The 24,155-nt window shown below is 43.9% G+C and overlaps 1 long non-coding RNA gene across 1 annotated transcript in view; it reads right to left on the bottom strand.

Annotated features, from left to right (window-relative positions):
- Nucleotides 1-1,102: 1,102 nt before the first annotated feature.
- The window catches only part of LOC117884469, a 142,304-nt gene continuing 119,251 nt past the window's right edge, over nt 1,103-24,155 (bottom strand). The window contains exon 3 of the long non-coding RNA XR_004647568.1: nt 1,103-1,421. This is a non-coding gene — a long non-coding RNA (uncharacterized LOC117884469). The remainder of the gene's footprint in view (nt 1,422-24,155) is intronic.

Raw genomic sequence — 24,155 nt, 5'->3', positions numbered from 1 at the left:
TCTGCTGCCCTGCCTCTGGTGTTGTCACGACCACCTGTGCCATGTGGAAGACAGACAGGACCAAATCCAAGTTTGGTAGGGCTTCAAATCCATCTAGCCCTCAGTTTGCATATATTTTTGATTTTAAGGTTAGAAGGGACCATTGTGATCATCTAGTCTGATTTCTTGCACAACTCAGACCATGTAGAGAGTGGGAGGGTAAAGAGAGGTGAAGTGAATTGTCCATGGTCACACAGCAGCCTACAGCAGAGCTGGGAATAGATTTCACACCTTTTGCCTCTCAGGCCAGTGCACTTTCCACTAGCTCACACTGCTTCCCATGTCTGGCCTCACCAGCAGGTGGCCTATCATTAATGGGAATCATGAAGAGGTTCCTGATAACTTCTTTCAGTTACAAACAGGAGTAAAATACAGTGATGGGCCCAAACTAGAACTCCAAAACCAAATACTCCTAAACGTTTGGGTCCCCACCCAGATCTGGGTCCAAACTTTGTGGCTCAAGTCCATGTCTACTAATGAAACTCCTGACGGGAGTTTGACTTTGGAGATGAAAAGCCCTCCTGAATCTCAGTGAGACCTCTTTCAAGTAATGTGACTTCAAGGAATCACTGATTTGGCTGGGGATAGCAAATGGGTGTCTTGTTTAAAGTTATGAATGACCTTTGTCATTATCGTTCATACCGCAGATCTCCAGAGTCTCCTGGAAATAATGACCATGCAAGTCAATTTAATAACCCTCAAACTCCATTTGCTCATGTTTTCAATGCAGACAATTTCACAGATTAGCAGATCTACCACCATCTGAAGTGAAGCTTAACTGGATTTAAGCAGGATGCGAGGATAGCCTTTGAGAGACCTTACAAGACGAGAGGGGGGGAGCTCTTGAATTTGAGAAGTTGTTGAAAGGTCTGTGTGAGGAGGATCTTTGAGAAAGATTGATGGTGGAGCTCAGGTATCACAGCACAGTTTCTCTAACAACTGGGAAGAGTGTTAAGGGACATCTGGGGTCACACAGCCAAATTTGGGGAGGACCAGGTCAATTTAGAGATGAACCTCAACTTTGAAAGAAGAAAACAGTCTATAAAATATGATATTTTTGCTACATGTTTATTTGATTGATTGCAAGGAACAGTTGCATGTTGGATTCTCCTGTGAAAGCAATTAGGATACAGTGATGGGGAAAGAGCAGAGAGGGAGGTAAGGTAAAGCCGATGCCTTAAGAGCCGGATAGATTACTAACCCAAAGGCCAGGTCTCAGGCGCTGTTCTGCACTGCACACCATGACATTGCCATTGTGCAGCGTGTGAATATCCCACGGGTCTCTGCACGCTGCGGGGAGATAAAGTTTCAGGTTGTTCGCCGAGAGGCAGAGCCATGGCTGGGGGTATCTCAGGGTCAGGGATGCTGTTCCCAGGTTAAGGCTGTGAGAAACATTAAAAAAGAAAAAAAAGTCAGCGAGTGAGGGAGCGCTTGGAAAGGTCAGCATGAACTCTGAAGGTGAGAAGAGCTGTAACAAGGGATTCTCATGAACCTGAGTGACCCAAGCTGGTCCCGATTGGGATGGTCCGTTTGGGTGAGGAGCTGCATTGCAGCATTTAGGAGCGCTGACTGACAGCTAATATTTAGAGCCAGGCTGGACAAGGATCACAGGTGTTACACAGATGCTTGGTAGCCTGACATCCCTCCAGTACAGAGAAATAGGCCTTTATGGCTCCCTACTCTTCAGGAACTATCTTAAACTGTTTCAGACTGTTCTATATCGAGGGCCCTGTGAAAGAGCTGTGTAAACACAGCCTCATGCATCTGAAACTCCTCTTATGCAGGCAAACCAAATCCATTTAGCAATGCCATGGAATATTCACCAGAACCCAGTGAGGGGGTCACTCTGAATGTGGAATTCAGACTTGGAAACTGAACAGCTAAGACTTGGGACCTGGACTCGGGAACTGGTGCATGTGTTTATGAAAAATCTTCAAACACAGACTTATGTAATGGACTATGTTGATCATAACATGAATGTATGTCATATCAGAGAGAGAAAAAGCTATATACAGAAACTAGTAAATCTATTAATTTATACAATTCAGCATCATATTTTTTTTTAAATTCTGACATAAAATTCTGCACAAAGGGTTATTGGAACAATTTTGGTTTAGCCCCCATTTTTTTTTTAAATCAAAGCATGTAAAACATCTCCTGATCTAGCTTTTTGGAATGAAAAATGAATCTTAAAACTGGCATGGTTGTGGGCATAAGTCTGCTAAAAGCCATAACGGTGACAAGTTACCTCCGAGATGGTCTGAGGCCAAAGGGAAGAGAGAGAATTTTAGCTGGGCGCCATCAGATGATGAGACAATGACATAACTAAATGGGTAACACAAACAGCAAGGAACTGAAAGCACTGTACATTGTGATGCAAAAGACAGTGTCTCCTCCAAATGAATAAGAAACTTTATCATGGTATATAGCCAGTCTCTGCAATTATAATCCAGCTACTCATTTATGCCATGATCCATGTGATTCTCTGCCAATTTTCATGGCCTTATATAGATTTTATATAGTATTCAGGCCAAATGTCCATTTTAAGTCCAATACTCATTTTTTACCCCCTATCTGTAGCAGACCTCATGCCCTGAATTGTATCCATCAGAAACTACCTCATATCTCAGTCTCCTTCTAACTCTGAGATAAGTGCTCTGAGAGGGAGTACAGTAACGTCCCCCGATAAAGAATTAAAAGCAGAGGTGAAAAGTCACTGATATTGAGAGGATCTGTCAAAGTAGAAGGCAAAAGCGAACGGACTTCTAAATCAGTCAAACATTTTAAACATCCCCTTTTGTAATTGGCAATTTTGTAATATTTATTCACAACAGATCTGATTGTTGGATTCCCACTGGCTCCCCTCAGGAGGGTTTGCGTGAAATCAGTTTGAAATGGTGTGTCAATTTTTTTCTGAAGTCACCATCTGGCTGATAGACTTGAGTCTGTTCTAATACACTGACCCAGTGAATCGCTGCTAAACAATTCCCGAGGGTCGACACTCCTCTCGCAGGCAATCCGGGGAAACGCTGCAGCGAGAAAGAGAGAGCGAGGCATATTTTAATGTGTTCTGTTGAAGGATTGTAAAAGAATTTGATTTATGTAAAGAAACAAATCTTTGGCTGGGCTTGTTCACTCTCACTCTGTGATGCTAGTTTCAAATATGAAGGGAGATTTAGGTCTTTCATTAATGACCCGATAGTGCTGCCTGGAATTGCGCTGGCAAGCTCCTTTCTACCCTCCCCTCCCCCTCCAAAAACCAGACCAGCAGAGAGGAACCCAAATGTTCAATATCAGCAACCTCTGCAACCCAGGTGGCAAAAATAAATATTTGATCAAATACATTGCACATATATTTAAAATACGTGCCATCATATGGACTGCATTGGAATATTACCGAAGCAGCCCCATTTCATATGACAAACAATCCCACGGATGAAACAGACAAATATCATGTTTTTAAAATATATTGGTTTAGCCTATAGTGTGAAATGAGGCATCATTTGAGATAGTTTTAGATCTTCTCTATATGCTCTTACGTGTTTGACGCATGTTTGTATGGGAAATATTAGCAATTAGGAGGTACATCTTTCTTACTACACGTATGCAGATAGAAAAATGCCATTGCTACTTTTATCTTTGTGATGTTATACTTTCTTATTATGCACAAATAAATATATATATTTATACCTGTCACTACATGAATAATTTAATTGTTCAGCACAATACAGTATATGGAACTTGCACCTTTCACTGTCTCTACACTACGTCGCACAACTAATCCATCTCTCTGGGAGTATCTATACACCCTTTATATATATGTATACCCTTATATATGTATATACACATAAACACACACACAAGCATATATCAGCCTGGCAATATTCTACTTACCCAGGATGACTAATTTTTTTTGACAGGCGAGTAAATTAGCATCATAGCACTCATTTTTTCCATTACCATCAATCATCATTCTGAAGAGAGAGCAAGCAGTTTTTTGTCTTAGGCTGGTAAATTTTCCTAATAATTTTTCAAGTCTGAATATTATGTGTGTATCCAAAGCCCAAGCCAGTCAAAATCAAACGGAGGCTCTCAACTTCAGTGGACATCGAGTCAGGCACTAAAAGAGCATTTGTTTTTCTGCAGCATCTCAGAGAGCTAGAATGCAGAGAATGTTTTACAGGGTTTGGTAAAGAATCTCTCCTTGTCGTCCTTTCCCACCGGGATAGGTAAATATGGAGCAGGGTAAAGGAACAAGCTAAAATATAAAGCCTGTCAAGATACCCTGCCTACTAAAGCATGGCAAATAAAGCAAAAAAATTCCTGCAAATATCTATTTCAATTTTCAAATTAATTTGCTTCAGCCATGCTGATGTCCACTCTGTTTGGTTTGCACCCACGTTCAAGTGACTGAACTTTACTGGCACAAACATTCACAGGAAGCCCATTTCAAAAGTTACACACCCAAGTATGTATTATTCATGCATGCAAGTATGTTTGCTGGAGATGATTGCGCATTCATCCAACTGGGAAACAGAAACAACACCATGTGACTTATCTGACCAATTATTGTTAAACAACATTGCAGTTCAAATTTCAAATATTTTAAATCATGCCACAGAATAAAAAAAAAATACAACCCAAAAAGACGTTTGTGGATTACATTTAAATAACTAAAAAAAAGCTGATGAAACCATGATCTGCTTGCAGATATTGCATGAGCAGCAAGAGAAGCTAAAATCATTGACTGTATTAGTCATTGTAAATCATTGGCTTAGCTCTCACAGCAGACTAGCTATTGTAAGGGGAGATGGACAGTTAGGGTCTGTGGGGCATAGTATTAATTGGAGGCTAAAGGGAAAAGGAAGTTAAGGAAGAGTGTGAAAAGAGTCAGTGGATTAGAGGGAGCTGGTTCCGTATAAATAGAGCAATATAAAAGAGCGAGATTCCCATTCTTGGGGAATCAACGCTGGGACAGTGAGAAGGGCCATACTAGGCAGCCAGTCATTATGACGTCTAAGAGTCTAGGTACAACAAATCCAAGGAGAGTTTTGAAACCCAGGAGTGTCATTTTGAATTGGATTTTGAGAAACCAGAAGAAGAAAATGGCCACTGACTTCAGTGGAAGCAGGCTCAGGCCCATGGTTCTGTTTCCAGGAGTGAGAGATCAGGGTTTAGCTGATTGCCATATTTGGGGGTCGGGAAGGAATTTTCCTCTGGGGCAGATTGGCCGAAGCCCTGGGGATTTTTCGCCTTCCTCTGCAGCGTGGGGCGTGGGTCACTTGCTGGAAGATTCTCTGCACCTTGAAGTCTTTAAACCATGATTTGAGGACTTCAATGGCTCAGACACAGGTTTGATACAGGAGTGGGTGGGTGAGATTCTGTGGCCTACGTTGTGCAGGAGGTCAGACTAGATGATCATAATGGTCCCTTCTGACCTTAAAGTATATGAGTCTATGATACAGCAATCACAACATTCTGGACTCACTGAAGCTAGACCATAGGGTAAGAACTTCAGTAGTCAGAAGGGGACTTGATTAATGCATAAAAAAAGATTTTAGCAGAAAGCGGGCCCGGTACAGACAAATTTTGGCAGCGTACTGCAGGTGCTGATAAATGTCACTCAGGACTAGACCACTTCCCAGGGCATGTGAATGGGAACAGCAAGCCCAGCCATGGTCATGGGTGCGTCCAAGATTTCTTCTCTTCATACCAAGTTACTGTAAGTCACCTGAGATGATTGTATCTTAGCAAAATGAATATAAATCTTTAACAAGGCTTTCAATTTATACAGTGCTTATTATCCTCACACAGTCTCAATGTGCAAGGCTTATTAACCCCATTTTACAGAGGGGGCAAATAGCGCTCAGAGGAGGTGATGTCACTTGCCCACAGGCGGGGTAGAACAGGACCCAGAGCTACAGACTCCCAGCCCTGTGGCTCAATCCAGGAGAACACAAAACGTGCATTTTCAGAAATCCCTGTCACTACGTGGTCCCTGTGAACATAATAGATCCCCAAAGGGGATCCAGCCAGTATCTTTAGATCGTTAGGGGGGCTGACAGTCTTCTGATACCTTGGCAGAATGGAATGACACCCTAGGAAATACATCTCACTGCAGGAATACCTGGGACATCAGAGATGTTCAAGGTTGCAAGGGAAGTGCTATTTTAAAAAATGTTGGTTAACATGAGAGTAGTTGAACCTTTTAACATAAACTGGTCTGAGTTTGGGGATATTTAAAAAGTTGATTAATTCATCAACAGTTTAACTATGGTTAAATTAACAAAATTATGAAGAAACTAAAATTTGTCTTACAACAACTTTGAAACTCACTGATCTCCCATCCGTCCCAATAGTATGGAGCAGCATTTCCTGGCCTCTAAGCCACATTTTCAGAAGAACAAGACCGTGGCTCCCTGTTTGGGTGTTAATTTATTATTGCTTTAGTAGAGGGATGCACACATTTTGTCATCGTGTAGATGTCATTGTGGGGGAGAGATTATCCTATGGACACATCTCCTCCTGTGCACTATTGTGTTGACTGTGTGGAGGAGCAGCTGCGATTGTTATTGAAGGAAGGAGGTGGGTGTATCAGTAGAGACTAAAGATCATCCTCCATTTTGGAAGGCGGAGCTTTGGGGTGCAGGGAGCTGCAGATTGTAGCTAATACTGGGCTCCGGCTGCTATGTAATGTATAAATAAAAGTAATTTAAGTGTTAAATACAAGCACTCCATGCCTTAAAGAGGAACACAACACACAGCCCATCTCCTGTCCCACTTATGACTGTGTACTCTCCCAGAGTAACTACAGGAAGTGCTCAGATGGACAAGAAATATTTTCATGAAATTCAGCAGCTGGGAACAAGGAGGAAAGCCAGCATCACATGGGCAGTTTGTTTTCCATGGACCACCAGCAAGTGCTGCCTGGACCACTGTGTGAGAGCCACCGCTTTGTTACGTTTACAGGGCCAATTCCGCACCAGCCAAGGCAAGGAACTGCTGCATTAACAGGGCTCTGGCCTACCTCTCTTTTCCCTGGATCAGCTTTCAGGGAGGCTGTCCCTTTAATGGCATCCCACCCCCCACACTTGAGGCATAGTGCTTTCACTGTGCTTAAGGCAGCAGGTCTGTATATTTAAGAAATATTAATGTATTTATTTGAAACTGATTTAGAACCCAGTCCTGCTCTCTTTGAAGTTGAGGTCTTGGACACAATATTGTCAATCCCAGGCATCCTGAAATCTGGAGTCAGGCCCCCCAAAATACACAAAATCATGAGAGTCTTTTTTAAAACAAATAATATATTCAGGATTTATTTCTCTGTGGGTTTTAAACCTTTAAGTCACACTTAGGTCACATCTTCAAGCTTTTCCCCGCAACCACGAGGGCTAGAAACTTACTGTTTTTCAAAATGAAAGCTGAGATTCTCACAAATTCACTTGTCTAAGGAGCTGAGGCCTTCAAAAAAAAACAACAAACCCACCGTACCATGAGAATTGGCTACATTGAGGCTAGGAGTGGGAGTAGACCTATATTTTTCCTTGTAGTGATTTGATTACTTTGTGTATTACACCGTAGTGTTTCTTTCAGATCTGATTTAAGAAGTAAGATATTTTACTCAGAAACAGAATCTTTACATTTGAAGCTCTCTCTAGTCACCTACCAAATGCAATCCACTTAAATCTTTTCTCTGCATAACCCTTTTATTTACACAGCCTCAGGCCAGTCCCATTTGACTACATTTGTCATTATTCCAATTAATTGCATATCAACTAATTGCATAATATGGCTATTTGCATGCCAAACTGAGGTCCACATGCTGTTCTTTGCAGCGTAATTGCTCAGGATAAGTGACTAACTGGGATATTCCTGAGATTTTGCTCATTGATCAATTTCAGTGGAAAGAAATATTAGCATGCTGGGTAAAAAAAAATACCGTATGGTGGAAAATATCAATGGGATTTTTAAATGAGTAGTAATAGTAGTGCATGGAAACCTTCAATCTAATGATGAGATTAACAACATGCAAACAATTAAAGGTTAGCTAAGAGAGCTTACAAAGGTTCGCTTTTCTAAAGGCCCAGTAAAGACAACCCACTGGCCTCAATGGGCTGTCAATCAGGTCCTCTATACAAAACTTTGGGTACTTGCATACTATGACTCTATGCATATTTAGTGAATGTTTTCATAGCTGTACATGTAACCAGAGTGCATTGTATTAACCACTGCTGAACGCTGGATCCAGTAGGCTGTTGAATTTGGAAGTCCTGGAAATCTTTGTGACCCCAAATTTCCACAGGGGAACCTTATTAACTTGGACCTAACTTGCTCCCACCCCATAAGAACTCTCCAGTGGACAGAAATATAACATCATACCTCTAGCTATTGGCTGCCAGGTATCCAGTGGTGCTTGCTTCAGTGTCAACTACCTTTATTTAAACACATTCCTAAATATTTCAGGAGGGATGAGAAAATGATATTAAGGCCTATCTGTAACCACTCATGTCTCCCTCAAAACAAAGTATTCACTTAGGCTAGGTCTACACTACCCACCTGAATCGGTGGGTAGAAATCGACCTCTCGGGGATTGATTTATCGCGTCCCGTCGAGACGCGACAATCGATCCCCAAATCGGCGCTCTTACTCCACCAGCGGAGGTGGGAGTAAGCGCCGCCGACAGAAAGCCGCAGAAGTCGATTTTGCCGCCGTCCTCACAGCGGGGTAAGTCGGCTGCGATACGTCGAATTCAGCTACGCTATTCACATAGCTGAATTTGCGTATCTTAAATCGACTCCCCCCTGTAGTGTAGATGTACCCTTAGAGGTGGTGGGACCTGGATTGGATCTAAGAAGAAACTTCCCCAGTCAGGATCAGGTTTCAGGTTGGTGGCCTTGATATAGCAAGAGACAATGTGAGAGGGCACTTACAAGTGAGAATTTTAAGGTAAACTTTAGGACTCTCAACAGGGTTCTGAAGAACATTGGTGTGGAGGGAGCAGGCATGCAGAATGCAACTCGGGGGGAGAAACAACTAGCGGCAGAGCCAGGATTAAATTGCAGGACTCCTGGTTCCTAGGCTAATCATCAGTCTGTTAAATCATGCTGCCTCTTTTTAGCTCACTGAAGAAAGTAAGTAAATCCGTTTAGTTCATGTCTGAAGATCGGTGACATCATAGCAGAAATTTCTGAAGACTTCACAATCCATCATTAACTTCAAGCACTCAACAGATGACCTTCCGGTGATCTGCTGCGCATCATCCATCCAACTCACTGGTTGTCCCCTACTATGATGAGCCTCCATAGTTCCTGTCATAACAACTTTCTCAGGGTTATTTCCATCTCTATGCCTAACGTGACCAAAATACTATCTCATGGCGAGCCTGGAAAATGTTCATACTGCGTGGCAGAGTATCAAGAATCCTTATAAATCCATTGCTCTAGGAGGCCTTTAGCATTTTAAAAACTGCTGTACCTGCCTACTTACCTGGGTTATGTTTGTAAGGAAAGGCATGATTCTACTTGCCTCAGTAACATATTTTAAGCCATGTTTTAGACCATTATACACAATGACCAGCAGAGCGTGTGAATGCCTGGGGTAGCTGCTGGCTGCCGTTCACTCTGAGCATGTTTAACCTGGACATCCCTGGGAGATCGGGGCTCGCTGCTCAGCTGTTTCCCATCCCTCATGTCGCAGGGTGGGACGCAGCTCTAGTTTCTGCTGTTCTCGCCACTGCCGAAGATAAAGTGAAGAGAAAGCTGGATGCAGGCTCCTGTTTGCAAATACAGATGAAGACAAACAGATGAATTCAAGCTGCTGGAAGGAAAACAACCCGCAGCTCCTCTGGCTAATGGTGGGAAACTCAAAGGGTAAACAAAACCCTCGGCAGGTCCCTCTCATTCCCACCAGTGTTTTCTAATCTTTACTTCTAGAACCAATTGATTTCTTGCCAGTCTGTAACTTTTTACTGATGTTGTGGCTGTTACAATTAAAGACAACCAGGTGCAGTAAACAGGGATGTCTTCTCCCCTCCCCCTCATTACCCACAGAGAGACACACTGAGCTGAATACAGGGACTTGCACTTTCCCAGTCCTAGTGGCTCCCAGCTTTGAAGGACTCAGAATCCCATACGGATAAAGAATTTACTTGCTGCCTATTTGTCATCATGTCAGTGACCTCATTCATAGTTGCAGGTATATAAACTGAGAGATGACAATACAAAAAGTGATACAGCAAAAAGAGCCTTTACTACTGACCCTATTTCAGGATCAGAATTCATAAGCTGGTGTATTTAGCCATTAAAAGCTAGATCTTCTCTTCCCATGAATGATCCAAGAAAGGGCAAAGGTATGCTCTTTGGAGGTATCATGCTGGCTAAAAAGGTGTGAGGAGTTTGTGGAGGGTGAAAACCTGAAGATCCCCCATGGGAAAATTCTGCATTTCTCCATCTGCATGAATAGTCAACCTTCTGCACTATTTCCTATTGTGTCCTGAGACGGGTGACTCAAGCCCATCCCTAAAACAGCCATTCCCTTCATTCTGTTCCCCTTCCCTCTTCATCGGCATCATACACAATATTGCCATCCATAGTTCCTTCTCCATCTTTCTCCTCTTCCGACTCCACCCGATTTTTCTCTGCACCAGAAGGGAGACTCAAAAAGGCCCATCTGGAAATTTACAAAGGAAGGTGACCAGGCTCTGACCACTTACTGAAAAAAGGCATTTTCAGCAGTTTAGGGGAAGTTGTGGCTCATGCCCCTCTCTAGTTCTAAGTCGACTTTCCATATTAACATATTATAATAGTAATGAATTACTAAGCAGTCAACTGGAGATCTACAAGTTCAAAGTACTGTACAAACGTTAATGTTGGAATATGTTGCAGAACTACTTTGAAAGCATAGAACGCTACTGTTTGTATGGTTTTACATATACTTGTTTGCAAAGAGCACGTCATTCCATATACAGCATAGTTTAGATATGTTGGACCTGCATAATCAGAGTTTCATCCACTCAATGTCACGTCCATTAAAAATGAAATCAGGAAACCACTTAAAATATACTGGCCCAAATTTTGTGTCTTTTGCTCAAGAAAAACTCCCACTTAGTTCATTGGGAATTTTACTCCTCTATGGGCTGCCGAATGTGGCCCATTGTGACAAGTCAGAGATTCTAATGCAGAATCTCAGTATTTTTTTTGACAGTCCCTTAATTGGCTTGAGATTTTATGAAATTCACAAAAGCAGACATCCATCTGTTTTTCCTGACTTTCAGTAACAATATTTATCATTGCAAACGTGTCAAAACAATAAAACCATATGACATTTATGCAAAGGACTCCTTCTAAAAAAAAAAATCACAACTCAAAAGGCTCCTGCAAGACTTTTCAGTAAGCGCTTTTGGGCGCAACATTTAAAGCTACAATTGTATTTCGCTACCCACTCACCCCCAAAATATTTTAACAGGGATCATTTCTTCCAGGCAGGTGGAAGGACATGCCTGCATGACCCTGTCTAACAACCTCAAACCAATCAGTGGAAAAAAGTTCCGGAGGCACAATGAATAAACGTGGTTGCACCAAACAGAAATCAATATTAATTTTTGGTGGAGGGGAAGCAAGTAGTGCAGGAGAAATTAACTAATGTCAGAAATTTGTCTTAAGGAACTTGAACCTGATGTTTCATGTATTAAGAAATGGGAATGTTCTTTTTAAAATCTGCTTATTTTCTTTTTTGTATTTAACAAGTATATAAATGAGCATTAATAAACCTGCCTTTTACTTTGTCAGCATTAGCTGATTACAGTGCTATCCAGCCTTATCAACAGTATATATACTGCATGTTAAGTTCTGTACTGTATTTAAATTATCCATAATAAATGTACAAGTGTAGCTGCATTGTCCCTCATCATATTTTCTCTGGTGATAAGCACTCAGGGTTATGTTTTTACATAATGGAGCCCAATGTAAATGATTCCAGGAAGAAAAGACATTTTAACCATATTTGATGTATTGTGCAAATTCCTTCTTTTTTGGTAGATGGTTTCCTCCAATACAGCAGGCTGCATTATATTCCTGAGCCATACTTTGATTAATGGCATTGCCCTTCTTGTCTGCTTCATTGTGACCTCATGTAGGGTGTTGTTTTAAGCCCCTTTTGTTCTTGCAGTATAACTTATACAGAATAGAAGATTAACATGTAGTTCTAGAATTCTTTCCATAAGGAAAGAGTAAAAACTAGCCCGGGCTTCAAGCGCCGACTCCAGAACATAGATCGATTTCGGTACATGACGCGTGTCTTCCCGAAGAAAAATGAGGTCCCTAACGGCACCTCATAAAGTGACTACGTCTCTTCTCTTTTGCTGAGTAAATCTGGTGCATGTGTGGTTCTGCACCTGCATGCTTGGATGCACATGTCTCTGCACAGTCAATGTGGGTGGGTTGCGTGTGTTGTACAGATGTGCCCGTGTGGTTGTGCTGCACCCCTGGCATTGACCCACACATGTGCCAGGTGCCTAGCACTATGCAACGCCGCTAGGACTGTCTGGTATCATGGAGCTACGTCCGGGATCACAGACCTGCGCTGTGTTTCTGGGATTGCACTGTACCTGTACTGTATTTATGCCTCGGCGCGGGTCTTTTTTATTAGGTTTAGGCAAGAGCCATAGAGTTTCTTCATGTATTACAGTGAATAACTAGGTAAAGTCCAGGCAGGCAGTCTGCAGCTTTTTCAAGCCTCTAGAAACAATCCCTCATCCCCCAGTTTTTCCCAGTCACCAGGTTCACAGCTACTTCTTGATTTCTTCCTTGAATCAGTGAAACAGGAGTTTGGATCCTGCAGAGTCAGTCTGAACTCCACGCTGATTGCACACATCTGTCTTCTACTGACAGCTTTGCCTGTTAGTGGAGTGAGGCTGCTGTTTAATTTACCTGACTTGTTAACAGCTCACTGTTTTGAAGTTGCAGGAAGTAGCTGATTTCACATTTACAGTCAAAGCATTGAATTCCCATTGGATAACTAAAATTCACAAATAATCTGGTAATTTGTCCGCTGTCTTGGGAGCCCATGGGGATGCTGATCAGTATATATCACAGTGTTTTGGTAAAAAGATTGATGAGCAAAGAGGAACACAGCACAGGCTGGCAGCCTTCCAGGGAGGGATGTTGAATGCTAAAAGCCCAAGTAAGTCATTGCCAGTGAATATAGGTACAAGGGCTTTTACAATCCCTGAATCACTGTCTTCTTAAAAAGGACTGCTTGGGAGGGCCGTTCGGAGGACATTACATTCCCTGAATCACTCGTTACTTTAAAAAAACTGCATTGAATGGCTGTCCTCAGACCTTTATGAGCTCTGCATCACTGCCACCTTCACCGGAGACTGAATTGCTGGGCTATTCTCAGGCCCTCACACCCCTGAATCTCTGAGGAAGGAGGGGGAGTTTTCATGTTGCTGAGTCACTGATTCTCTGGATGGAACTGCATTGGGCTCTATAAAGTTTCTCCCATCAGGGGACTATATCTGAAGGGGCTGATGACAAGAATATACACTTTATTTTTATATAGCCTCTGTCAGATGAAATAGAGTAACTGCTATGTAAGGGAACAGTAGGCCTATCTCACATATTATATTTCTCAGACATGTAATGCGGTCGGATTTAACCTCCAAAGATGCACATTTTTGCCACAGATTCAGGGACTACAGTCCTCACATGATGCCCCGTAGGAAGTATTGCACAAGTACAGACTGCAGGCGCTGGGTTGGGTGATGGACATACTTACAGAATGGAAGCGGCTGGATTGTTTATAAGAGGACATCATAAGCTCGTAGGCTGCAAGATGATCTCATGCTGAGGATGGGAATGATGCCCTCTTGACTTGCACCTTGGCCTTCCCCACCTGCAGCCTGGCACCTTTGGCTGGGCATGTTATGGTTTTACCCCTAAAATATCAGGTACTTGGCACTGTCCGGGGATCTGATTGAAACCCATTGAAGTCAATGGAAAAACTCCTGATTCTAGTCAGGAAGGACCAACAGTTTTCCCCCCAGAATACTAGCTGCCACGTTGTTGTCCATAAACAGCAGACACATGATAGGGGAATCACACACAGTATTTAGTGGAAATGAGCATGAGCCACAAAATTCAGATCAGGATCTCTATGATAGTGTTTTAGTTGACCCAGCCCATTATAAGGATAAGGACCAACTGCAAAAGGTACAAATTCCAAGCTCCCAATCAGTGTTTGGATCTTAGGTTTGATTCAGGACCATCCCTAACTAGGAGTATGTGATATGGATCTCCCTCAAAGGGGAGAGGTTATCTCTGTAATGAGAGGCATTCAAGACACAAATCACACCCAATAGTGAGATGAGAAAGAGAACAATACTAATTACCTAAATAATTAACTTCAAGATTTTTAATTTTCATCATTAACTGTCTATTGCCCCAATTTCCCCCCATCCAACAGAAAGACAACGTATCACTACACCAGCAACCCCAGACATGACAGCAGATGCAGACACTGAACCTTGTGCAAGGTACTGTATTGTGTCCCTCAGAAACACAGGCTTTGTCTGAACAAATATTCAAACAAATGCATTTCCCCTTGTGTGACCCGCCAAGAAATAAACAGAAAGACCCTGGGACACAATTGCACAAAGGACCTGTCAGTCCCCTCAGAAGTGGCCCAAAGTAAGTGGAGAATTAAAGAAACCTGAGTGCAAGCTCAGGCCCTGTTCATCTTCTCTTGGAATGCAAAGCAGAGTGTGTTAGGGAAACTGCTTGTAGCCCAGTCTCTGAGATCAGGCAGGCTGGGTTTGCAAATGAGTTCAGAGTTAGGAAAGTCAGGTTGAATGAATCCCAGCAGAGCTGCTGGTAATCAGTAGGCTGTCCTCCCCGGGAAGGTGTTAAATCCTTCTTGGAGCGCTGGCAAGGAGTAATAGGCCATATGTTTATTTCCAGAAGAAAAAAAAAGTACTGGTTTAATAAAATATGAAGCAAACTAAAGCTTTGCACATTTGCTGTTTTCTACCTCAGACCTGGGGATCTATTCACCAAGGGCCCAACCAAATCAACAGGCAAAACTCCCCTTGACCTGATTGGGAACAGGTCCTGAATCACTAAACACTGCAATGACAGAGAAACACATCGTGAGCATTGGAAAACAGTTGGGGAAGTTACCTTCACCATGTGTCATGGGCTTCCTTTCCGACAGCACCAGCTGACCCATGCTACTCCAGCATACTGCCCTTTTCCCTTCCGAGAGCTTGTGTTAGCCCATTAGCAGTGGCTCTTACTGTAGGAAGCAGAAGGAATAGCTAGGCCAGATTTTTGCCCTCCATGGGAAAACTCTGCCCTGGGATGCTGGAGTGGCATTCCCATTGAAGGAAAGGAGAACATCAAGTTTGCACCAGAGGATAAAATTGGACCCTGTGTTTGCATCTTGAGGTTTATTTTATATGAACACTGTTCTGAATATAAACGTTGCTGACTCTACAATAGCAAAGGGAGAACTAGTCTTATGCTCTCAGCAAGAGCCATACACCTTACACCTCACTGAGGACTCCTGTCTATAGCCATGTTCTTCTGCCTGCTCTACAACATATTGGTGGTCTTGTTTGTTCTTGGACCTGCTTGATCTTATTGCCTTATGTATGATACAGCAGTGGTTTTCAACCTTTTTTCATTTGCAGGGTCCTACAAATTTTTGAATGGAGGTACAGACCCCTTTGGAAATCTTAAACCTAGTCTGTGGACCCCCACGGGTCTGCGGACCACAGATTGAAAACCACTGTTCTATGGTAATGACAACCTTTCGCAGCCCCCTTAGACATTGTCTGTGGACCCTCAGTGGCCTGCAGACCACAGGTTGAAAACCACTGTGATACAGTATAGTTATAGTTCTGCTTTCTTAAGGCATATATTTATTTACACCCACACCCACACATGTTTTATTATTAGGGATGGACAAAATAACTTCCCCTGAATTATGAACATCATGGTTTAGGACCTGAATGTTAGTAGGCTGCATAAAAGGTAAAAAGAACAGAGAGGACCATATCCAGTGAAAGAGTGTGAAAATGGAGCAGAGAGGAAGGAGGGTAAAAGAACAAATACAGAAAGAGAGAGAAACTTGTGGTAGAAAAGAGACAATATGCCCACTTGTGGCAAGCAAGCTCTGAGATGGCTCTTCTCTTCATTACAAGGTCCTTGTGCATTTTGGAGAGCACCCCTCTCATCGTTGCCTGAGCTTGATAATGGAAATCACCTGGGAGACTGGCGCTGAGAGACCCTTGAATGGTATGTCTGGTGGCAGGATACTCTCAGTGGAGGGCTTTGGAATTCACTCCTTCTGCGCCAACACAGTCCAATGCTGTTGACCGTGAGGCCCATTTACCCAGATTTGCTGGAGTGGGGCTTGGTGGCAGAATGTTCTGATTTGCATTAATGAAGATTGGTTGGCATGATGTAGCGTATTTTTATTTTTGTTGTAAAAACACCTAGGGAGCATCTTATAAATGGAATTAATTACAGTCGTTAATTAATTAATTTAAATACGGCGCACAGGTTTTCCTTTCGCTAGACAAACAGAATGGGCTATCTTCAGTGCTGACTCACACCATGTGCAAATCGACTGAGCCCAATTTATCCTGCGTGCAACTCCACTGCAATCAGCAGGGCTCCAGCTGGGAGCCTGTGTTGCCAACGCCTGCGATTTTAATCATGCACCTCGCGATACTGGGCATGTTGGAAATAATTTTTCCTAAGAAGTTTATTAAGGTCTACTAGGACTCAGCTTCTCCATAAGAATTCCTTTATTAGTCCCCAAGGCCACTTGGGGTGTTGGTTACATACCAAATGCAGACATAAGCATACACACCCATTTTCTATACCTTAGCAACAATAAAGTTATAGGCATTGGGCAAAAGACTTACAAGTTCAGGCCTGGGAGACCCCTTCCCATCATGGCGCGGCTCCAGAGGGGGAAGGAAAAGCTCTGACCAAGAACCCCTAGAAAAACCTTGCTTTTTGATACACTGTAACAAACAAGTGATGTCATTGCTGGTTCCTGGACCTTCGCTAAAGTCAGCTGAAGCGCTTTAGGACTGCACTCTGCTGCTCTCCCTTATCTCCCTTTGCCATATTTCCCCCCAACTACTGGACTAAGCATTTCTAACCAATTATTTACTGCACCTGGTGTCCAATTAACCATGTTTTCTTTATTTCTATTGCTTTGCCTAAGCTTTAAGTAAGATAACACTGGAATTTCCAGGGTCACTACAAATTGAACACAAACAACTTCTCCTTCTCATGATTTCATTCTTTTTAATCACATGTGTCGGGCCTATCATGCATGCTAAAATCCAAACTCAATTTAAAACCATAGTTCACTCAGGCCTAACGCGGGCCTGTATTCATACATGACACTTTTCCTAAAGCCCGAGCTCATGGAGTCATGTGATTATGTGAGAATCTCAGCTTTCGTTTAAAAATGAAAGCAAATTTCTTGCGCTCATGGTTGCAAAGAAAAGCTTGAAAGCATGACCTGAGTGCACCCTAATGGCTTAAAAAGCAGAAGGCAAATAGAAAGAACGCCAGAATTATTTATTTAAAAAAACGTCATGATTGTTAAGCCAATCTTCTGATTTTTGGAACCTGACTTATGGTTTTTGAATGTTGCTGTTGATGACACACAAACGTGGCCCGGGGGTGTGTGTGTGTGTGTCTCCACTTAAGTGAGCCCACTGACTCCTTTCCCTGCCGTTTTGCCTCTGGAGGCAATTGTTCAGGCTAAGAGGAGGCGTACAACATAGGAGTAGGAGCCCACATCCACAGGCCCTCTCTGAGGTGGAAGGGAGCGCATGGGAGACGGGGTGTCTTCAAGGGAAAAGGGACATATGGGTGCATATATGTGAGAGCATGTGCACTTATCTCAGGGGGCATTGCCCCTGGGGTTGGGTGTCTCATGGCACCTGTATGATGGGGGCAGGCACAGTGGAGGGCTGGGTGCGGAAGCAGCTGTTTGTCTCATGGAGGAAGTGTGTGTGTGTGTATGTGTGGCATTTCCTGGGGGCAGGAAGCAGTGATTTGTCCCTGGGGTGTATGCAGGGGGAAGAAGAGCATGTATATGGGAGAGCAGGTGGCTCTATTATGGTGGAGGCAACCCAGAAGGTGGCCTCTGCATAGACGAGAGCATGTCACCACTAGCCTCTTCCCAAACTTCCCACGAGCCAAGTTTGGTGGCCAACCCAGCCCCACCGAGTATCTTTGTTTGTGTTGATGCTTTGCATAAAATGAAAGGTTTGTAGAAGACTTGCTGGATGCTTCAGAACTCTGGTCTGTGGAAACCACCTCCCAGCTGTCCCCTTGCCTCTGAAAGGCTTTCTTCCCCTCTCATCTATGACAGCCACACAGCTGATTTTCAGGAGCATGGCAGCGTCAGCCTGACTGAGGCCAGTGATTTCCTCAGACCCATAACACAACTGAAAAAGCAGAGTCTATGCATCACAGGGGACAACCATGGAAGGAAACACAAAAGGTGGGACCCACAGGGACCTCTCCTGTGTCAGACACAGGGACAAACCCTGCTTCCTTTCCTCCTGCCAGTCACAAGCATCCCTGGTGCCAAGAATCCTTCTGGCCTGAAATCAGTAACCGTAGCCACAGCTGTGGATGGGATGTGGGTTCATGTGACGAAAGGAATGATGTCAATGATGCTGTGGATGGAGCACTGGCCTGGGAGTCAGAAGACAGGTTCTGTTGTTGGCTTTGACACTATCTTCCTGAGAGACCTTAGGCAAATCACTTCTCTCTGTGCCTCGGTTTCCTTTCCCACCCTTTGCCACTCTGGTTGGCTTAGAGGGCAACCTTTTCCAGGCAGGGTCTCCTTCTATGTTTGTACAGCCCCTCATCTCTGTCAGGGCCTCAAAGCACTACTCCAATACAAATAGTAACAGTCACCTTTGAGCTGTCATCCACTGCACCGACTTCTACTTCACTCAGTCACGGGCTAATCTGATACTCCCGCTCCCCCCCCAACACCCTGAAAAACTACTGTCACAGATCACTGGGGTTCTCGGATGATCAGCAATGGAAGCAGCAGCAGAGAAGGAAATTTGAAAACGTATGATGAAACTACAAGGCAGAAGCAGGCAGGCTTCCAAGGTGAGAATTTCCCACAATCCTTCTCCACAGCTGTGGTAGCAGCAAAGGGATCATTTTTCTCCTGAATCGTTACAGCTGCTAAATCACAACTAGCAGAACTTTTCAGGAATGTAAATTGGGTCATCAATCCCAATCGCCTTCACTCTACTCCAGAAGCCAGCATCCCACGCTGTCAACCCATTTCACAGGCCACCCAAATCCAGAATGACCTCTCCAGACACAGGAGAGACCCTCCCCACCCAATAACTGGGAACACCTCTCCTCTTTTCCCAGGCCTAGTTATACAACCAAAGGCATTCCATGTGCTACCAGAAACTCAAGCCACTTCCTGTGACTCAGATCCATGATTAGTAAAAGGCGCCTGGGCGGGGATCACGACACAGTTAATGCTACCTTTCAAGAGAGAAACTTACCACTCACCCTAAACCAGCGGTTCTCAAACTGTGGTTCAGGACCCCAAAGTGGATTGTCACCCCATTTTAATGGGGTCGCCAGGGCTGGCTTAGATTTTCTGGGGCCTGGGCCAAAGCTCATGCCCAAGCCCCAACTCCTGGGGCTGAAGCTGAAGCCTGAGGGCTTCAGTCCTGAGTGGCAGGGCTCAAGTTACAGGCCCCCTGCATGGGACTGAAGCCCTCAGGCTTCGGCTTTGGTCTCCTCACCAGAGGCGGTGGGGCTTCGGTCATCCCTGTGGGGTCATGCAGTAATTTTCATTGTCAGAAAGGTGCAATGACGTTTGAGAACCCCTGTCCTAAACCTTTAAAAGATTTGGCCAGTACTCCACAAAAGCCAAAACTGGATCCTACCAATCTAGCAAATGAACACCTGGTATACACAATCCTTTCCTGAGCAAACGAATAAAAAACAACCACCACCACCACCACCACCAAAACCAGTCAAAAGGCAGATCTTATACACCAGCTGGTCCAATGTACAGAGGCCCGGCCAATGAACAACACCAGCTTCTAAGAGCACATTACCATAGTGGTGACAGATGACAGAACAAGGAGTAATGGTCTCAAGTTGCAGTGGGGGAGGTTTAGGTTGGATATTAGGAAAAACTTTTTCACTAGGAGGGTGGTGAAGCACTGGAATGGGTTACCTAGGGAGGTGGTGGAATCTCCTTCCTTAGAGGTTTTTAAGGTCAGGCTTGACAAAGCCCTGGCTGGGATGATTTAGTTGGGGATTGGTCCTGCTTTGAGCAGGGGGTTGGACTAGATGACCTCCTGAGGTCCCTTCCAACCCTGATATTCTATGATTCTATAGTGCTCCAGTCACCACAATGGCTCCCCATAGAATGGTAGGTTAATTCTGAGGTATTGGTCCTTATCCTTCAGGCCACCCATCCCATGGCATTGGATCAGACTGCCAAAGACACTGCCTCTTGCTAAGGGACCACAGTCTCCCTTGGCAGTTACATTCCATGGGAAGAATGAACCTGTCAGCTGCAAAGGGCAGGACAGGGATTCTTTGGCATCTGGCCCAAGACTTTGGAACCCTCTTCTGAAGATGGCAAGAATGACCAGGAGGCTCCACTGCTTTCAGCATGAAATGCAAGACTCCTTTAGCCTAGCATTCCCACCACAGCAGCAACTAAGAAAGGGAAGAAGAGACGCTCACACACAAAAAGGAAAAGGAGGGGGAGATTAAAGACTCCAGCAACCTCTTAGGGAAGAGGTAGAAATATACCCCACTCATTGGACCCAGTTAGTTCTGTTTTTGAAAGGGTTTAGATACTAAAGAGATAAGTAAGCCTCTAGGAACCCAGACAAATAAAGAGATTGGATAGACAGGGTCAAAACATCTAGAACCAAACCATTTGTATTAAACATACCACAACTTCCACCCTTATTCTGATTGCTGTAGACCAGTGGTTTCCAACCTGTGGTCCGCAGACCGCTGAGGGTCCGCAGACTATGCTAAGGGGTGTGTGAAAGATTGTCGTTACCATAGAACAGTGGTTTTCAACCTGTGGTCTGCTGACTATGTCTAAGATTTCCAAAGGGGTCTGCACCTGCATTCAAACATTTTTAGGGGTCTGGCAAATGAAAAAAGGTTGAAAACTACTGCTTTACACGAGCATTGCTGTATGGTTCTATAGAAGGTTATCATTTAATTAATATAGAAAATTCAGAATGAGACGGGAGGGGGAAGGGTGCCCAGTGAAGGCTCATGTGATAATAAAAGATGACTGTAACTAACAGTTGTTACTCAGACATTGTTAATGACATTATAAGCACTACCATGTGCTGGGCAAGCTGTGACATGCGCCCTGGTGGACATATGGATAATAAGATCACATGCTTCTTTCAATCAAAGTGATAAGTATGAACTCAATCTGTATCAGAGGAAAGCCCTGTGTATCAGGGACTGGGGACAGGCTTTGGAGACTGAGGGAAAGGAGGCTCCTACAGTTAAAAGGGAAATGAAAGCACAACCCCCAGCATAAACATTTTGGCACTAAGTACTGAGAGCACATGGGCCAAATTCTGAAATCCCTAGCCAGGGCCCACTCCTTCAGCCTTTCCTGATTCAGGAAGAGCTATTCAATCCCAGTCTGCATTGAAGAACCAGGCCTTCAGTTTTAACAAGGTTTGGCAATCTTTATTCATTAACTTATTGGGAGTTTTCCCTGATTAAGGACTTCAGGGTGATAACAAAGAACAGCATTCTCAAAGCCTCCATATCCGCCAGGAGTTTTTCCTTTACTCTGACATACCATGTATTCACCTGACCCTGAAGTCAGGGATCTTGCTATAAATGCATAGTATATTTTAATTAATCAATTCTGATTCACGTATAATAATATATCATGCTCAATACCCAGTGCAGCATTATGTGGGGGCACATATAGCTCTTCTAACTTGCCCCTGTACCTGAACACAGGCAGACAGAGTACAGGCAGTTCACTGTCATTAGAACCACTGAATATAATCACCAAATTTAATGCTTTTATCATTGCTTAATGGATCAGTGAACAGAGGCGCTAAGGAAAGACAATTAGAAGCATTCGTTTATGCTCAAAATTTTTTCCATTGCCTTGCTTTTGTCTAAAGAGTTATTCAGTCCCTAATTGTGAAATGTAATTTTGTTTGGAGACTTTTGTTATATTTGTTTTCTCGTGTGTGTGTGTGTGTGTGGTTATTTGCTGTACACAGTTTCTTTTTCAGATCAGCCCATGTAATGGAATTCGCCAGCTGCTTTGATTCTTAAGTGGAGGGGGACATTTCTTTAAGGGTCTCAGGGCATTTCCTGGACTCCTGAAGTGTCTCCAGTGGAAATGATATTTCACTGACAATATTCATTTCTTTAAATAGTCTCATGATGGCCTGCCATCCTGCATTCTTAGGGTCAGGCTTGAGGCTTCTTTCAGAGGGCAATGGGTCAAAAATGAAGTCATTTTTTCGAACTCCCCCACCCTGAATTTGGATAAATGGGACCCCGATCTAAACCATCTCCCCATGCTTGGTTTAAAAACGCTTCCACAACTGATAATGTACAAATCACAACCAGCCCCTGAGTCTGCCCAGCTGTCTTTGAAACCAGCATGAGACAAGATCAGAACCATTTCTCTGAACTGCCCCCACTAAAAAAGGGTGTGTGGTGGGGTGGGGGATGGTAGGATAAGAGGGACCCAAGGCTTTCAGCACTGCTAGATCTGATCAACAAGGTTTGGCAAAGTTGAAACTAGCCACAGTCTGGCCCCGCTCTAGTTGCGGGTGTTCCCACTTGCCTGCTCTTGCTCAGAGACATTGCATGCCGGGCAGGCTCATGGGAACTATTTTTGGTAGGTTGTAATAAACCACACCTGAAAGTTGTTTTTTCCACTCTAAGTGTTTAACTAGGAGGCCACCTGCTGTTCCAGAGCCCCGCTGAGCCTGGATGGTGAGGCAGGGAGTGAGTAAATTGCCCTTTTAGCACGTTCTCTCTGACGGCAGGGTTTGCAGTTCCAGGCCCCGATGTGAAATCCAGAGTGAATGAGGAAGATTGATTTAAACCAATCACTAACACTTACATAGAGCCCCTTATTCAAGCCTCCCAAACCTTGTCTTAGACTATTGAATCAATCCTGTCTTCACTTTCCCCCTGCCTTAAGTAACAAACCAAATCAGATGCTGGCACGGTCTTCTCTAATTGACTGAGCTGAACAAGTGCATCCTTGTCTCAGGATGTGGGCATCAGAACTGCTACATTAGGGAGAAACTAAGCATGTGCAGCTATCAATAAATTCCAGGCTATAGGCGGGAACAAAGAGAGGTACATGAAAACAGATGCATACTTCAGACACCAAGATCCACTGCTTTGCTGGGCTTACAATCTTGAAACCTTTGAACGGGTAACACAAAAGCCCAAGGAGGGTGAAAAGAGAGGGGTCGGTACTTTCCTAAGTAGGTCTGACATAACATAGTTGGAGACCCAGGCGTCCCACGATTGACAATACTACACTTTTCCTAAGGTGCTTATGGGATAAAAGCTGGACTGTAGTAAGTGTGTAAGCTCTTCCACTGCGCTAGCTTCTGATGGGAACCTTTGGGAATGAAGCGACTTCCCTCCCAGAGGGATTCCCTCACCCAGAATTCCCTACATCAATGTCAGCTGGGAGATGCTAGTGTCAGAGCCGTGTTGCAATTGCATGCGATTGGAGCTCCCATGTAAGAGGTGCCTTTGTTCTCTGAGTACTTGGAGTAGGGGATGCTAGAAAGACCAGCAGCATGTGGTGCCTCAGTGTATCTGGGTAGGAACATGTCCCCACATAGCCCTGTGCGCAAGCTGCTGGCTGGAGAGCTGCACTGGCATGGAGCCAGGTGACCGCTTTTCCAAAGATGCAGCAGAGACCAGTGAGTGTGCTCCCAGTCCCCCCACACACCTCCAGCCGCCAGGTCTTGCACAGTTCACTTCCCCAGCCCAGCCCTGTTCCTAAGTCATGGGCACATTTCTTAATTCTCTCAAATTCTCCTT

The sequence above is a fragment of the Trachemys scripta genome, chromosome 10, assembly GCF_013100865.1.
Source record: "Trachemys scripta elegans isolate TJP31775 chromosome 10, CAS_Tse_1.0, whole genome shotgun sequence".
NCBI lineage: Eukaryota > Metazoa > Chordata > Testudines > Emydidae > Trachemys > Trachemys scripta.
The sequence above is the reverse complement of the archived record's forward strand: the minus strand, read 5'-3'. Positions and strand labels throughout refer to the sequence as shown.